General features: G+C 45.6%; 1 pseudogene; it reads left to right on the forward strand.

Annotated features, from left to right (window-relative positions):
* Positions 1-7104: 7104 nt before the first annotated feature.
* On the forward strand, positions 7105-7645 carry LOC112908707 (large ribosomal subunit protein eL21-like; annotated as a pseudogene).
* Positions 7646-7952: the final 307 nt, after the last annotated feature.

Below are 7952 nucleotides of genomic sequence, written 5' to 3' on the forward strand. Positions count from 1 at the left end.
TACTTTAGCCATGTGTGGCGTAAGCCGCGCTCGGCCCCAGCACAGAGGTCCCTCCACCCGCAGCTTGCTTTTAACTGCACAGAACACAGCAGGCTGTGCTGGCCGGGCCACCCAGGGAGCCACCGCAGAGTTCTTCTGTGGGAGACCTCCCTGCATTCTCTGCTCTGCCTCTGCCCACCGGGACAGCTGAACAGCCCTCCCTGAACTCCCACTCAGGACACCTTCTCGTGCCTTCCACCTGGGTCAGCAGTACAGCCGCAGAGCTTAGCCTGCTGAGACTGTCTCTGAGTCAGCCAGCAAAGGGCTCTCTCTTGAAGCCTCACGAATACCCAGAAGGGGAAGTAGGCAGGGGAGTGGCCACTGGGGACTGTGGCCTCCGGCCTCACTACCTCCACACTGTAGCAGTGAGGGCAACTCTGGTACCTCCAGGAAAAGTGCGCTTGGGAGCCTCCCATGGGACCCTTGATGCTCAGAGCACTTGGGTCACACTGGAGGCTGAGTGCCTGGCTGGATTGAGGGACCGAGGGAGGAAGTAAGGGCCAGATTGTAGCATTCTTGTTCTAAGGATATGAGGAAGGGATTGATGGCCGAGTAAACTGACATGTCTCAAAGATCACTGTGACTTCAGTATGGAGATGGGTCAAAGGAGGAGCGAGGATAGAAGCCAGGAGACAGGGCCAGGGGCCCTCAGGGTCCTCCAGGGAGAGGGGAGGGGCGGGAAAGAGGATCCTGGCACATTCCAGGGGCCAAAGCCGTGACCTTCTGGGGGGTTTGTTCTAGAGGAGCTGCTAGGTAATAAATCAATACATAACACAACAAGATTTCCAGTTGTGATCAGTTCTGTGAATAAAACTAAGCAGCACGAGGGGAAAGTGGTGATGGAATTTGTGAGTACACAGATCCCGGGCCCCAGCTCACCGAATCAGCACATCCAGAGAGGGAGCCCAGAGAAAGTCTGTTCAACAAGTGTTATAGGTGAGTCTTATCGTCAGACAAGCTCTGAAAAGAGACACATGAGGACTGTAGTTGGTGGGATCAGACACCCTAGAGCTTTAGCACTGCTTCTGCCACTTTTCTTGTGACCGTGGGACCTCACTTAACCCTCCCCAGCCTCATCTTCCTCATATGTCAAATGGGAATCTAAACAGTGCTAGCCTGACAGGGTCATTGTAAAGATCAATGATAAAAGCACACAAACCACTTTGCAGGGTGCCTGGCCCATCCTGTGGAGGATAAAATACGGAGGAGAGGCTCCATGGTTTGCTATACTTGGTTATGTTTTATCAAGTCAATGAGTCTATATTAAGCTTCACTATTCATATTTTACATTTCAGAAATTGAACTCCTTTTCCTTGACCCCCAACCACATGTCCCATCCCCACGGCCGACACTCTGGCAAAACCATCATCCTACTGCAGCAGCCTCCCACAGGGGCCTTCCCACCACTCTCCACTACTCCACCCTGCTGTCGTCATAATCAGATTGGGGCAGTCTCTCACTTGATTTAACAGTTTTCCATTCTTCTCCAAATAAAACTCAGCATCATTACCGTAACTCATCCAGTTTCACCCTAATTGGGCTCTAGCTCCATATTCTGGCCTTGCTGTGGAAACTTTATACCAGGAATTCTCACTTGCAACTTAAATTTGTGACTTATTCTGAAAGACTTCAGACCCCCCTTTGATACACTTCTATAGCATAAAACTCACCAGACTTAAAATTTGTCAGCCTTGCAATTAGTCATTTAACGTCTATCTTCCCTGTGAAATAGTAAGTGCCATGAAAGCAACGGGATCTATCTTCTTAGAGCTGTGGATCGTATTGGGATTAAGAGTACCAACTCACGAGACAACTTCCTAGTTCCAGATCTTAGCTCTACCACTTATTAATTGTGTGATCTCAGCCAAATTATTTGGGCGTTCTGGGCTTCAGCCTCCAAATCTACCAAACTATGGGATTATTTTATAAATAAATTAAATAGTATGTGAGAACTGTGTAGAAGGTTGCCTGATAGCATTCACTAAAATTTTAACTGCTATTCTAATTACTCCAGGCCTGTATTTAGACATTATGTACTCAATAAATACTTGTTGAGTGAAGGATATTGTTTATCTTACTTAGTATGTGGCTTGCATATTCCCAGCAGCCACCATTTAGTGATACTTCTACTCCATAGCTGGGCAGTCTTGGATAGAGAACTCATGTATTTTGTGCAGTATTAAGAATGGAATTCCTATAGGATGATTTGGAAAAGAGATTCTGATTTCAGGAATAGAATATGTGTCATCAATCAGAATTTTCTTTTTTTTTTTTTTTAAGATTTTATTTATTTATTCATGAGAGACAGAGAGAGAGAGAGAGGCAGAGACACAGGCAGAGGGAGAAGCAGGCTCTGCGCAGGGAGCCCGACGTGGGACCCGATCCCGGGTCTCCAGGATCCCTACTAGGCTGAAGCTGCGCTAAACCCTTAAGCCACCCAGGCTGCCCTCAGAATTTTCTTAGTAGGAGATGATTTTGGAGTAACTCATCTGCAGAATGCTTTGAAAGCACTTTGGCTTCCAAGTTCTCAAATGGAATTAAAATAATGGAAATATTGTAGTATACTCTAATTTTTTTCCTTAGGGATTACTGACTGCTGGTTAAGGTTTTGTTTTTAGTGTATAGAAAACTATACAATATAGTGACATGGTCCAATAAATATCTTTTTAAAAATCTATGCTCTGCATCATGAGGTGCTGCCTATCTTCACTAACACCATCATAAGACAGAATCTTTGAAATCCACCTATGTGCTAGAAAAATATCAAGAGTATCCTATAGGCAAGCTCTGCAGAGCTCCCATACATTATTTGGTGCATTTGATGTGGGATTTGGAAATAGTACAAACTGCACAAACCTCCTTCTGGACCTACCCCAGCAGTCAGTTCCTTCTAAACATTAAGGTTTGTTTTGATGCCCAAAAGTTTACCTATCTTGTTAATTATCAGACTTCCATATGCATGACTGGGCCTAAAAGATATACTGGGAAAAGTGAGAACAGACACGGACCAGCCGCAGGCTCCCACAGTATCAAGCTGCAACTATAGATCCAGAAAGGTAGGGAGACTATATTCTTCTCATTTCCCAGGTAAAGCAGGGAGGAAATGGAGGGATCGGCTGAAACTCCCACATGCAACCGAGTTTTGACATTAGGAAAGTCTATAAATTGGACACCTGGGTGGCTCAGTGGTTGAGTGTCAGCGTTTGGCTGAGTGGGAATAAAACTGATGTGAAGATCAAGAAATAGGAGTGGGAATAAAACCCCGGAGTGACCCCGGGATCCTGGAATCGAGTCCCACATCAGGGACAGAGCCTACTTCTCCCTCTGCCTGTGTCTCTGCCTCTCTCGCTGAGTCTCTCATGAATAAATAAATAAAATCTTAAAAAAAAAAAAAAAGAAAGAAAGAAAGTCTATAAGTCACTTTTCCTCTAAAGAGACCAAAATGTTGTAGATCACCATTCTGGTACTTAACTACTCACCTTATGTCTCCATACTTTGGAGAACATACTTTCTCAATGTTTTTCCTTAAAACAAGCCATACCCGTCTGGAATAAACCCTATCACATGGTAATTTAAACTAAAACTCCTAATCTTGAATAAGCATAGGAATCCCCTGGGGATCATGATATACTGCAGACTATGACTCAAGAGGTCTGCAGTGGGGCCTAGGACCCTGCATTTCAAGCAAACTCCCCAGTGATATTGATGTTGCTGGTCTGTGGGCCTTGGGTTGCCAGGGTTAGCCAGCTAGGTGCCTGCAGGTGTGTGGGGTGCCCAGGAGGCAACAAGATCCTTGAAACAATGTTCATTTCAGTTATAAATCATTTCCCCATTTCCTATTTCCTGATCTTCACACCAGTTTTATTCCCACTCCGTGGGGTGAGTCCCCTTCACCCCAACCAGGACTGGTAAAAAATATGTTCATGTCAAGCTTGGAATGAATTCCTTTCTCCATGCTCCATTGTCTACCTCCAGAGGTGGAAACGACATTGCCTACTTTATTAGCTTCCCATGGTCTTCCCAGACTGTCCTGTTGTTGACTTTTACAGAGAAAATAAGCAAACAACTGGGAGAAAGGGAGCTGGTTAACGCGGATAATTCTGCTGTTCTGTTAACTTTAAAATTGTGAGGGGATTTCTCCTTTAGCTCAAAGTATCCGCCGACCTCATTCTCCAACGTCAGCGTTTTAAGCAGACCCTCTGCCCTGCAATCCCCACATTTGGTTCTGACAGAGTCCTGATAGTCTTAACGTGTGCAATTGGAGGCCAAGATGTTTGTGTTTATGTCCCAGGCCCAGAATAAATAAATAGCTACATGGTATTGAAATCACCTGTCAAAATAGCCTCTGCAGTTCTGGGGCACAAAGAGAAGTCTCCTGTGATTGGCTAACTTGCTGCAAGAATTCAAAGGCTGTTTATCTCATTTAGTAACAAAAAGACCTATAATTACTACATTTTGACCCCAAGGCAGGCAATTACTTCACAAAAACTCTCCCCAGGAAACCAGACATTAGCCTGGCTAATTAGGCTGACCTGGCTGCACTCTGCTCAGAGGGCCGCCCACACGGCTGGACGCGGAGGCTGGGCTGCGGGGCGGCTGCGGGGCAGCTGCCGTCAGAGGAGACCTGGGGGGGCGCTGCGCCCTGTGTTTTCTTTTTTTACTACTTACTTGTATGTGCTCCTTGAAGCCCAAGACCTCTCCCAGAAACGGTCTCTCCTCAAAAAGAAGTGGCTCCCAGACAAATTGATCTTTATTGCATGAGGAGGAGGAGGAAGCTGGCAAAAAGAAAAAAGAAAGGAAAAGCAACTGAGATCGTAAATTCTTTCCAACATAGGAAATCAGTCTTTGCCCCTTTAGGAATATGGTTTGTTGTGTCAGCCGATTAGGCGAATTTCCTAGCCCCCTTTTGTCCTTGAGCCGCTTGGAGGTTGACTTCTATTTGGGTTCTGGGTTCTTTTTTTTTTTTTTTTTTTTTTTAATTTTTTTTATTTATTTATGATAGTCATACAGAGAGAGAGAGAGAGGCAGAGACACAGGCAGAGGGAGAAGCAGGCTCCATGCACCGGGAGCCCGACGTGGGATTCGATCCCGGGTCTCCAGGATCGCGCCCTGGGCCAAAGGCAGGCGCCAAACCGCTGCGCCACCCAGGGATCCCTGGGTTCTAGGTTCTATGAGGCTGGGCTGATTTTTTTTTTTTTTTTTTTTTTTAACGTCCGAAGCCTGTAGAATTCTCCTGCTGAAAAATCAGATGAATCCCCAAGGGGTGCTGGGAGGTGGGTTACAAAGTCCTCGGACCCTTTCCACACATGGAGAAGCGCATAGAGAGACAATGTGCTGCACCTGGCTGGGCAAAATGCCTTGAAACCCAGGATACTGATTGAAACAAGGATCTGCACAGAGGGAGGTTTTCAAAAGGGTGGAAGGGGAATTGGCAATTCTCTTCTAGGGCTGCAGGCTAGAGGTGTCCAAGGGCGAGTGCACCAACAGGATGTCTTGGAAGGTGAAGAGATGGTTACCTGATTGGGGCAGGTCTCAGCAAGCAGAAAGCAGCCCAAGTCAGCTTGGGCGAACTCGGCAGAGGGATCAGAACGGCTAGGCTCACTCATCCCTTTGAGCTCACACCCTAATGGTGTTAATGAAAAAATTCATTCTGACGCTTCTAAAAATGGAAGGAAGACCTTAGCCAGGACTGTGGCGACAGGTGTCCTGACTGTGGCCATGGGAGAGAGACTGGGCTCCACTCTGAAGATAGCCGAGACAGCTGGGATTTACAACCAAGGAGCAGAGCAAGAGGGTCTGTGTATGAAAAAGTACTAAGAGTAGACATCAAGACCTATCTTGCTAACCTAATGTAAGATTCTTGCCAGAGGAGGACTGGGAGTGATCAGATACAGAGGGGAAGGGCTGAGGAATTTGATCCGATATGGGAGGTACAGTGGGGTTCCTTCTAACCCGACTCAGCAGGACTCGGTGCATCATGAGGCAGGCTGAAGGCAGGGCCCAAGGACGAAGCCTTGTTGAGAAAAGGGTTCAGAGGAGTCTAAAGTTTAGTCAGTGAGAGAGTCTTTGTCCAATGGAAGGTTGAAAGGCAAAAGGTGCGGAAGCACCTGGACCTTTTCCCTAATGGTTTTAAAACAAAGATCAGAAAGGGAAGGAAGGAAGGAGAGGTGGGTGTTCTCTGTGGAAGGAAGGAAGGAGAGGTGGGTGCGCATGTGGTTCCTCTGGAGCTGCTGGCTTCTGAATGGCTTCTGAATGGCTAAGCGGCTCCAGCTGCCTAGCCGCATGAGAACCAGGTGGAGAGGGTTCCAGGAGGTCCTGAAGCAGAACCTCCCCGGCTTCCTACATAAGAGTCGAGATGTGTTGTGACTACACTCTGAGCAACCAGCAGCATTTGGTGCTCGGTTGGCCGTCAGAAAGTCTGACCTTTACTCAACTCTTCCTTGGGTGGCACTTTAGGATTTCCAAAGCAAGGTTCCCAGAGCTGCATGGAAAAGCTAAGTGTAATGCTACATACTCATTCTTACTCAAAGACAGCTGGTGAGGAATAAATAATTACAAAATGACGATGCCAGCATTTTGAATGACCACTTCAGAAGCACACCACCTAATAACGTGCCAGGTGCATGGCTTGGCCTGTCGTCAGCCCCTGACCTCTATCTTTCACGAAACTAAACCATTTGCTCAGGGTAAGATAACTGAGCCAGAGTAGGGCCTATATATATGTATGTGTATGTGCCTGCATGGGTGTGAGAGAATTTTTCAAAGGTCAAACCATGGATCTCATAGGAATACCAAATGACATATGCCAATGATTTTTATTTAACTGATTAATTAATATTGTTAATCAGTAAGGTGTTAGCACTCGTTCAAAGGAGAACCCCAGGGACAGACACATACCTAGGGCATTAAGAATACCAAGATGAATTTGCTTAGTAGATGTCAAAGTGACCCCTTCCACAGTGGGAGACACAAATCAGTGGGACCTCCACCATGTGCAAAATGTGTTTGCAGTGCTACAAGTTATCCACACTTTACAGAACTTTAAAAAGCTCAACAACAGCCTTTCGGCCGGAACCGCCATCTTCCAGTAATTCGCCAAAATGACCAACACAAAGGGAAAGAGGAGAGGTACCCGCTATATGTTCTCTAGGCCTTTTAGAAAACATGGAGTTGTTCCTTTAGCCACATACATGCGAATCTATAAGAAAGGTGATATTGTGGACATCAAGGGAATGGGCACTGTTCAAAAAGGAATGCCTCACAAATGATACCATGGCAAAACTGGAAGGGTCTACAATGTTACTCAGCATGCTGTTGGCATTGTTGTAAACAAACAAGTTAAGGGCAAGATTCTAGCCAAGAGAATTAATGTCCACATTGAGCATATTAAACACTCAAAGAGCCGAGATAGCTTCCTGAAGCGTGTGAAGGAAAATGATCAGAAAAAGAAGGAAGCCAAAGAGAAAGGTACTTGGGTCCAACTGAAGAGCCAGCCTACCCCACCCAGAGAAGCACACCTTGTGAGAACCAATGGAAAGGAGCCTGAACTGCTGGAACCCATTCCCTATGAATTCATGGCATGATAACTGTAAAGAAAATAAAAGACCTCAGGATCATAAAAAAAAATAAAAATAAAAAAATAAAAAGCTCAACAACAATGAAAGAGGCAGACACCACATAAAATTAAATAATCTGGAAAACTGGACATAAAATCAAATAGATCTGGAAGTCATGCCAGACAACAGCTAGTTTTCCATTGAAGTTGCCCAGCTATCTTTTTGGTTCATTTGAAAGCCTTTCACAATTTTTCCCTAATATGTAATATATATACACACACACACACATACACATATGCAAGGGTGTGGTTTTCCATCTCTCTGGTCATGCATATGTTGTTTACTTTCTTTTTTCTT

Source organism: Vulpes vulpes, chromosome 1, assembly GCF_048418805.1.
Source record: "Vulpes vulpes isolate BD-2025 chromosome 1, VulVul3, whole genome shotgun sequence".
Taxonomy (NCBI): Eukaryota; Metazoa; Chordata; class Mammalia; order Carnivora; family Canidae; genus Vulpes; species Vulpes vulpes.